The sequence below is a fragment of the Pelodiscus sinensis genome, chromosome 7 (assembly GCF_052426305.1).
Source record: "Pelodiscus sinensis isolate ZL-2025 chromosome 7, ASM5242630v1, whole genome shotgun sequence".
Lineage (NCBI taxonomy): Eukaryota > Metazoa > Chordata > Testudines > Trionychidae > Pelodiscus > Pelodiscus sinensis.
In genome coordinates this window covers 63,270,218-63,280,228 of record NC_143058.1, presented here as the reverse complement: position 1 = coordinate 63,280,228, position 10,011 = coordinate 63,270,218, and the positions used below count along the sequence as shown (strand labels likewise).

Below are 10,011 nucleotides of genomic sequence, written 5' to 3'. Positions count from 1 at the left end.
ACCATGAAAACCCATATGATAGTGATACGATTTGATTTTGTGCCTCTGTGGGGGTTTTGCCCCACCCCCTTTCCCTACCCATCCTAAGTCTGCCTCCCTTTCCTTCACGTTGAGACGCTTACAGCGACAGGTGTGCGGGGTGGGGTGTCCGGGCCCACCCTCACTCCCGGACCCCAGCCCAGGGCCCTAAGGACAGAGTCGCACGGACCTGTCCCACCGGAGGGGTAAAAGCCCCTAAACCCACCGGTGCGCCGGCTCCTCGCCCTGCCCTGGGCTGCTTCCACCCCGCCTCTGCATGTCTCGCCTCCTTTATGGTTTTCCGCCCTTCCCGCGAGCTCCCCGTCCTCCTTCTCCTCTCCCCCCTTGCCCTTCTTCGTGTCTTTTAAAAGTCCTGTGGTGCCGTCCGGGGCGTCTGACGTCAGCGACGTCGACCGCCGTCACCCCTGGCGGCCCCGCCCCTTGGCTATGCGTCCGCCATTGCTTGGCGTCTACCCCCGCCCCGCCACTCAGCTGAGCGGCTGTGGCGCTACATTGCCCGCACGTTGCTAATAAGCCCCGCGCTGTCTCCATCAGCGAAAGGGCGATTGCGGAGTCAGTGCGGAGTGGGCCCGCTTCTATAGAGTATGCGGGTCCCACCCCGTCACAGCCTCCCTTGGAAGAAGGTGTGAGTTTTTCCAGGGATTACACTGGGATTTTAACCAAAGATTTTGAAGGAGATAACATCATTAATAGGTAGATCCCAAAATGTGGCGTTTTCTTTGGTGATAGGGTCATCACTGGATTTTCCATTCATGGCCCCTTGCAGCCCAGAACACAAACACTCTTTATCCCTATCTCTAGCTGGGTTTCATTAGAGCCAACGCCCATAGCCTCCAGGAACCTGAAAGAAGAACTGGAGGAAGGTTCACTTCTGTTCTCACTATGCAGAAAGACTCATGTCCTACCAGACGGAGAGGTGGCAGCGAGTTCATAGCAGCGTTGATCTGGCCCACCAGAAAAATCCCACTCTTATCAGGAAACTTGATACACAAAAGGTAATTCAAGAGAATGCTACTATTTCTAAAGCGGATGTAGCACATTACCTGTGCCAGTCACTAACCATAACTATGGACCATAGGATAGAGGCTGCCCACATGTGCAGCTCCTTTTGCTATGACTGGGTTTGTACTCACAGACTGAAATCACCATATAGCCCAAGAGATTGTGATTTAATATTTTATTCCTTTGCTAATCAAACCTGAGCATGTCCCAGAAGGAAATACTCAGTCTCAAGTACCAGAAGGTGGAAATTAGCTAAATCGCGTAAGCTACGTCTACACTACAGGCTTTTTGCGCAAGAACAGCTGTTCTTGCGCAAAAACTTGCCAGGTGTCTACACTGCACGCGCGTTCTTGTGCAAGTAAATTTACAGTACAGTGTCGGAAAACGGCTTCTTCCAGAAGAGTTATTCCTCTCCCCACGAGGAATAAGCCCTCTTGTGCAAGAATTCTTCCACAAGAGGGCAGTGTAGACAGGCAACATGATTTTCTTGCGCAAGAAACTCCTCTGGGTAAAATGGCCATCAGAGCTTTATTGTGCAAGAAAGCATCCACACTACCATGGATGCTCTTGCGCAAAAGCACATGACAGTGTGGACACACTCTTGTGGAAGACCTTTTGCACAAGAACTCTTGCGCAAAACAGTTCTTCCTCAAGAAGTCTGCACTGTAGACTTAGCCCTAGTGTATGAAGTACCAAGCAAGGACAGCAATGCACTTAGGGGATTCTGGCAGAATTACTGGGCCAGATCCCCAGCTGGTTTAAGAGGGCAGAGTGCTATAGAAGTCAATGGAGCTTTGATCAAATTTAAGCCAGCCGAAGACTCCGCCCATAAAAAGCCAAAGGTTCACAATCCTTATCTGGAGCCAAAATGGCCACCTTACCTGTCTTCCCTCCTCCTTACCCAGCAGTAGAGGAGTTGTAGATACCTCACACTTCATCCGTGTCATACAAGAGAGCTGCCTGCATGCTGATTGTTTTCTTATGGTGTTTTTACCTTTCTTCATTTTTTTGGAGGAGGGATTTTGCTGCTTCGGGGTCACGTCTCACAAAGGCTTGATACATGTGCACAGACTGGAAAAGCCCGATCATCTCAGCAACAGACATAGGAATTTTGTCAAAGATCCGGGTAACTCTGCAATGGGGGAAGGAACCGAGCGGGTAATGGAGCTGTGCTGCTTGACACTAGCTGATAACTTGGATGACGGACATGAGCTTTCCCCTTTTTGACCGCTTGATTATTGGAAACTTCTGTCATTTGCTGAACTGGCCACACAGATGCACCAGACAGATCTGGGAGTTGGACCAAATGACCTCAGAGCTCCTTGCCAGCCTTAAACTCTATCAATCTTCTGCAGCCTCCAATCTCATATAAATCCCCAGCGAATGATCACCCAAGTGCCCAACATAACTGGATTCCCACAGCCCGCAATGTAAGAATTACATAATACCCAGTTTTCTCCTTGGCTACGTCTGCACCGCGGGTTTTTTGTGGAAGAGGAAATGCAAATGGAGCACTTGTTTGCATATCTCGTTCTCTCATTTGCATATCCCTTCCCATTCTTTGAGCAAAAGAGGTTTTTGTGCAAAAAAACTCCGTGTAGACGGGCCCATTTTCCAATAAACCCCCCTTTTGCGCAAGAACCCTTATTCCTCATTTTTTGAGGAATAAGGGCTCTTGCGCAAAAGGGTTTTTTCCAACAAACGGCCCCGTCTACACGGGGCTTTCTTGTGCAAAAACCTCTTCCACAAAAAGAATTGGAAGTGGATATGCAAATGAGCATGTGAGATATGCAAATGAGCGCTCCATTTGCATTTTCTCTTCCGCAGTGTAGATGTAGCCCCAGTCTCCTCACCTGTTTGTCCTGGAAAGGCAGCAAGTCAAACACCTCTTTGTGCTCTCCAATGAGATGATTCATTTTTTCATTTGCATATTCAAACAGGGCATCCTGGATCTGTAAAGTCAGAAGAGAAATAGCAACAATGCTAAGTACAGCCTGGATCCTCCACTCCAGCTGAGCTACCCTCCCTGACTCAGGACTGTCTGGTCTGTGGGCCAGGTAGAGCTACATAGGAGAACAATGGACTAATACAGACTCTTCCGACTTTCCATATGCACCATGTTCACAGAGCGTTTGTAAAGGGGCTACATTTGAAGAAATGGATTTTGTGCTTAATAGTCATTCCCACTCACTCATCATTTGTATTAGACTGAGTCTCCTTCTGGTGTGGGGAGGGGACCTCTTTCCAAATGGTGGATAACATCTTCCATTGTTGTTATGGGACTTATGCCATAAGGTTGACCTCGGATAAGGTGCCCTCTATCAAACTGATTGCTGCCTACACAGTAAGAATGAATCCTCCTCAGGGAAAATGGTGCCCACCCGTGCCCTCAGGAGCCAGACATAAATACTGTGATGCCCAAGTGACTGGAGACAGCAGCCATCTTTGTTGAGGTACCCCGTAGCCTTGCTCTCATTGAAAACCATGAGAGATGGATACCCTTCTCAAAATGGCCACTGGACTGGATAACAGTATGGCGGTGGGGGAGGGCAAAAATCTAACATGTCTTTAGAATCAGTTTAATCTAAAGAGACCCTAGCATTATAGTGCCCTGATCACAATTCTATAGGTATTATATGGTATCTATAGAGGGTAGTATTGAGTACCTTACCTGAATAATTGTCTTTACTTAATGAAGGTAAATCTAACAACAACTCTAAATTTCCTGGGTTTGTAATACTTCGTTAGTGAATAATTACAATAGCCGCTAATGCATTTTATTCTAAAGATATCTTAGTATTCTAATACCTTATGCAGAATACAATGTGTATTACAAGGTATCTATCGAGGGCAGAATTAATGTTTTTTGGGTACCTTTCCTGAGTCATTGCCTTTAGTTAAGGAAGGTAAATCTAGCAATAACTCCACATTTCCTGGGTTGGTAATACTTCATTAGCGGATAATTACAACAGCTATTATTGCGTTTTAGCCCAGGTCATTCTTATGTACTCAAAGCCACAGCTAAATGTACCCGAACACAAGCCAGCCTTCCCAAATGTACCCAGCACTGTTCCACAGGAGCCGGATCCAAAGTCCAGGGAAGGCAAACGATTCTCGCTTACTTCCATGCACTTGGGCTCAGGCTCTACATAGAGCCCCCAGGCTCCATGAAAAGAGCATTACTCAGAATAGAAAGTCAAGTGCTCACCACAGTTCATGTCCATCTGAACTAGGGATGTAATAACGTAGTCGATTAACCGATTAACCGATAAGCAAAAGCTTACATGTTAATGCTATCGACTGCACACATTCTCTCCCCCCCACCAAATACAATTTTTAAGCAGGCTGGCTAGCAACATGGTTCAATCCTGGCTTACAATGGGTCTGGGACCTACCCCTGCTGTGTCTCTGCATTTAAAGTGTATTAGGAGCTGAGCAGGTAGGCAGTCCATCTCAGTTCCGGCTCATGCCAGGTCCAGGAGCACAGACCCCACCCCCCAGACAGGGGCTACTGCCACCTCGCACTGCTGCCTCTGTATCAGAGGCAGTAGCATGGAGCGACAGGTAACTGGTCTGTAAGGGGAGCTGGTTTTTAAAATGGTTCCCTTCGCAGACCAGCTCCCGCCTGGCAACCCACACCACTGCCTCTGATACAGAGAAAGCAGCAAGGAGTGGCAGGAAGCTCTTCGGAAGTGGGGTCAGAGAGCACTGGCTGCTGTCCCTGCCCCTGGGTACTGTAGAGTAGTCAACTAACCAATAAGAATTCATGAGGTTACTCGACTATTCAATTAACCAATATTTAACATCCCTAGTCTGAATTGTGCCAGGCCTCCTCCTATTCCGTGCTGCCTGGGAACATCCAGGTGATCCCAAACAGCTTCAAGATGGAGCATACGTGAATGCTGGGTGAGGGGCTGGAGCATGCCCATCGCAGATGGAATCTTTGAAAAATTTAGCTGCTATAGTCTCTACTGAGCATGTAAAAGCTGAAATGTTTCAAACACATGTGACTGGCCAAGTTTGGATGGTTTTCCTCGACACGTCCCTCACATAACCCCTCTGCAAATGTCAAGCCTCACTCCAAAGTAGGGAGGAGCTAGAGCATCTCCACACAATGAGCATAAGAATTTGTTTTGAAATGGGCCAAGGCAGCTATTATTTGCTGTTTTGCGGTTTGGAAATGGCTGGATGTTTCTGTGAAAACGTTCCCCAAAAAACCACCCAGCCTAGAGCAGACAGACAGACTGGAACAGTTCAGCCCAAACGGTTAAAGTTTGGCAAAGTTATACGCAGCTGCAAACACGGTCTTGTTCTGCAAAGTTTCTGGCAGCTGTAAAATATACCCTATACTTCACAGTGCATGGAGTGTCCTTTTTAAAATAAAGCCAGACAGTTTTGTTCTCCCACCTTCATGAAGATTTCTGTGAGTCTTTCGAGGCGTCTTTGTAGTGCACACTAAGGTCAGTGGTATAGGTGCTAAGGACCACACAGCCATGAGGTTTGAGAACTCGATCCACTTCTTTCATGAACCATGGGATGTCAAACCAGTGGGCAGTTGCAAAAGTTGTGATGAGATCCACGGAGCCATCCTCAAATGGCAGCTCCTCTGCAGGGCAAACACTGGTGAAGGGAACAGGGAAGAGATTACAAATGGGAATCAGGAGTCTCTACTGCAGGGCTGTGTCTACATTGGCACCCTTGTCTCATTAGCATCCCTTTTCTGGAAAAGGGTGCCAATGTAGACACAGCCCCAGGAGTGGGGGACTGTGCTGCAGTGCCCCTGCCCCCAACAAAATCTCTCAACTCCCATTGGCCAGTTTCCAACCAATAGGAGCTGAGAGATTTTACTTGTGGAGGGGACAGCACACAAAGGCTCTCACCTGTTCCCCACCACATGGAGTGCATAGAAACACAGGGAGCAGCTAGCCACTTCGAGGGATTGCTGCTCCATGCTGGATCAAAAGGCTTGGCAACCTGGGTCCAGCGCATGGGCCATATCTTGCCTGGCCCTGCTCTATTGGGCTTGACGTGCATAGAACTTGTCATGTATGGACTTTGCTGAGAGGAAATGTGCTTGTGAAAATCTGATATTTAACTCTTGGAACTGAAGAGTGGTTTGGCCTATGAGTGGCAGCCTAGGTCTTCAAAACTGAAGTTTCAAAATCCGTATTTAGGCATTTCATTAGAGGTGGCCTGACTTTAAGAAGCTGAGCACCTGCAGCTCCCACCGACCTTGGATGGAACCATGACGTCTAGGGATCTTCTGGAAAAGCAGGTCCAATATGTTAAAATGAGGTACCTAAAAATGACTGGACTCTTTTGAACATGCTGAGCTGTAACTGTCATAAACTTGAAAAACAACAAATAGTTTGGTAGCACTTTAAAGACTAACAAAACATGTAGATGGTACCATGAGCTTTTGTGGTCACAGCCCAGCTCTTCAGATGACCATGTTCCATCAGGTTTGCGAAGGGCTTGCTTTGTGCTAAGGTCAGCACCTGGGTACACCAATAGAGAAAGCCTCCCTGTATGTCACACTCAATGGTAGGACACGTTTGGGAAGGAGGCAGCTTCTTTGGCTGCCTCAATCTGAGCCTCACTGCTGTCTGTTTCCACCACCTTCTCAAAACGAGCTGCGAGGATACAAGTGCTTTGTCCTGACCCGCAGCCCACGTCCACCGCCAGCCGAGCGGGGGCTGCATTCTGAGGAAAGAACAGACATCTCAGCACGCAGAGCGCAAATTCTTCTCACGGGCCAAGTCGGAGTCCTCTTTGCTCCCCGATATCCATACTCAATCCTAATCCCAGAGCACAGAGAGTAATTTCTGTGATACCCTCTTGGTTTCGCTGCCATGGCGTTTTACAGGACTTTTCCCTGGTAGAATTGATACAATCTATTCTTAACCTATGACCTCATTATGCCATTATGTCCTCCCTCCAAGCCAGAGAGTGAGGAGCCACCTTCTCCGCCTGAGTGGGCGGAGCCAGAGCAAACTTGCTCCACCCCCTGGAAGTGGAGGAGTGGGACAGGAAGTAATAAAGGCAGGGCCTCTACCTCAGTTGGAGCTGTGTCAGGGAAGGAGCTGGAGCCAGGCTGTTGGCTGGTCCCTGTGGACTCTGCTGCTGAGTTAGGGAAGGAGGCTGATATGTCCTGCTTGTTGATGCCCCATATGGGGTGTGTACCGGCTTTGCTCTCAACCTCCCCTTGTTGTTCTATGCCAACGTCACACCTCCCTTTGCTAAACTCCCTTTCCTAGGGAAGATTGACCCTGGCCATCCTTTAAGGGGGTGACCCATCCGTCCTAGGGACTTGACAGGCCGATCAGCCCATTACAGTCACCTACCTTTTCTTCCAGGTAGGAGATGACGACCCTTTGGAGATTTTCAGCGGGAGAGAATCTGTATTTCTGATAGAATTCTATATGCTGTCATGCCTCAAACAAGCGCACGGCCATGTTCCAGCAAACTGGCACCTTGGGGAGTAAGCAAACTCCCTTCAGTACATTAGCCGTAAGATCAAACTTCATCGACCCCGTAATTTGCTCAATTAAATATTGCATTAGGCAATGGAGTTCTAACCCTTGGAATCAGTCAAGGGCAAAGATACTTTCTGTTCAGCATGGATCAGTGAACGTTGCTTTTCAAGTGTCTTGATCTTGGGTAAAGATGGCAAACGTACAAGGCAGAATACATGGGTTTGCAGGAAGAAGTCAGAAGGGAACTGGGCTATGCAGATTTGCACCAGCTGATTACCTGGGCCTATGTCTATAGCAGGACTGATCAAATTGTTTCAAGGGTTTTTATTTGTTGTCAAAAAATGACTTTTAATAAACTATTTGCCAAAATATGGGCAGATAATCATTGCAGCATTTGCATTTTTCTTTTTCTCGCTATTTTAAAATAGCTTTTATTTTTTATTTGTGTTTTTTTCTTATTTTCTTATCAGCTCCGTTCTCTCTTTTTTCTCTCTCTCCAGACTCATTTTTGAAATTTGTCTTCCTCTCCTACTTCTCCGGCTCTGAAATAATTTTGGGGGTGGGGAGGAAAGGGAAAAAAGGAAAGATCCTTTTGAAAGGAAGTGACTAAAATACCAGGAAAATTATTTTAAAATGTCAAAAACACTTTAGAAAAAATTAAAAATCAGTCCCTTTAGCATGGGCAGTGGATATAAGAGACAAGGGGAGGCAATGGGTCCTAGTGATCCACCTCTTCCCTTGTCCTATTCTTATTTTGATTGTCTGGCGACCTCTAAGCATAACACTCAACCTATGAAAGCACTATTACATGCTACTGAAACCATTTAACAGGCATGTGTGAACCATGCATTTACTGACGAAACAGGTTGTGCATTGCTATGGCTACAGGGCCTTAGTTTAAATGTTGCTTTAAATGCATCATTAGTTTATGACTAAAGATTATTAAATCAAATCTCTAAAAAAAAAATCCATGTATTGATATTTAGATGGACAATCCAAATATTGTCCTTCAACCTTCATGCTTGGATCTTCAGACATACAGGTTTTTAAATAAATTCTTCAAGAGACCGATACTTATCTAAAATACACATTTTTATTTTAATTATGTTAGTACGAAAACTTGCTTCCAAAGTCTTCCTATCCTTTCAATCTGTCCCTACTCTCCTTTAACCCCTCTGCTGAGGAGAGTCCTTAAGGGGACAACATTCCTATTCTTTCAGATAGCTGGACGAATGAGATTCCCTCATACTTCTGACTATTGGATGAACTAGTTTTAAGAGAAGACTCCACCAAAATCAACACTTTACTAAGACATAAAATCCTTTGATATGCCTAAAAGATTTGGAAATATATTTTAACCCAAACATATAGGCTGTGTCTACACTGGGCCACTTATTCCGGAAAATCAGCCGATTTTCCAGAATAAGCTGCGAGCTGTCTACACTGGCCCTTGAATTTCCGGAAAAGCAATGATGCTCTACTGTACAAAATCAGCCGCTATTCCGGAAAAACTATTCTGCTCCCGCTCGGGCATAAGTCCTTATTCCGGAACACTGTTCCGGAAAAGGGTCAGTGTAGACAGCCCAGTAGTCTTTTCCGGAAAAAAGCCCCGATCGCGAAAATGGCGATCGGGGCTCTTTTCTGGAAAAGCGCGTCTACATTGGCCACAGACGCTTTTCCGGAAAAAGGGCTTTTCCGGAAAAGCATCTGTGGCCAATGTAGACGCTCTTTTCCGGAAATACTTATAACGAAAACTATTCTGTTTTAAGCATTTCCGGAAATTCATGCCAGTGTAGACACAGCCATAATGCAATTTCATAAGCATGTCTTGTTAGGAAAATCATAGAAAAGAAATTAGTGTTCCATTTTTTCTAAAAGAAATTAACTTTGTTATGAACACATTAAGCTGTGCTGACTGACTTGAAATACTGTCTTTGTTTCAGTGAGTTTAACTATGTAGAAATCTGGAATGATTATGAAGGGTTACGAGAGTGTTTAAACTAGAAAAATCAACTTAGAAATACTGATGGAAAAAACATAAAACAGAAAAGGGCTGCATCATGGATTCCATAATATTTAATGTTGTGTTCAGCAGGACCACTGACTTGCCCTTACCTCAAAGTTTTTGCAAATAAAGCTCTGAAAAGTTCAGGGTATATAAAAAAACCAGTGGCTGACATTTTTTAGTTCCAAATTTAGGGCTTTTAATTAAGTACCTTCTGTATGTCCAGTCTTCACAACCTGGCATGTGGTGGAAAACATGCTCCATTTTCTTTAGAAAGAAAGATTAGAAGAGTGGGGTTTTTTTCCCCAGTTGTCATTTGCTACATTTGGGAGGCAATATCACTTCATGTACCTACTGAAGGATATTAGAACTGGTAGCTTTTCCAATATGTATAGTCACCAAGCCAGCTCAAAACAGCATCTGTGTTAACTTATTGGTCAAGGAGGCCTGGTTTACACTGGAGCAGAAGGTCGACCTAAGATACGCAAC

At 45.7% G+C, this 10,011-nt stretch overlaps 1 pseudogene; it reads right to left on the bottom strand.

Annotated features, from left to right (window-relative positions):
* Positions 1–789: 789 nt before the first annotated feature.
* On the bottom strand, positions 790–7,496 carry LOC142830314 (putative methyltransferase DDB_G0268948; annotated as a pseudogene).
* Between the last annotated feature and the right edge of the window lie 2,515 nt (positions 7,497–10,011).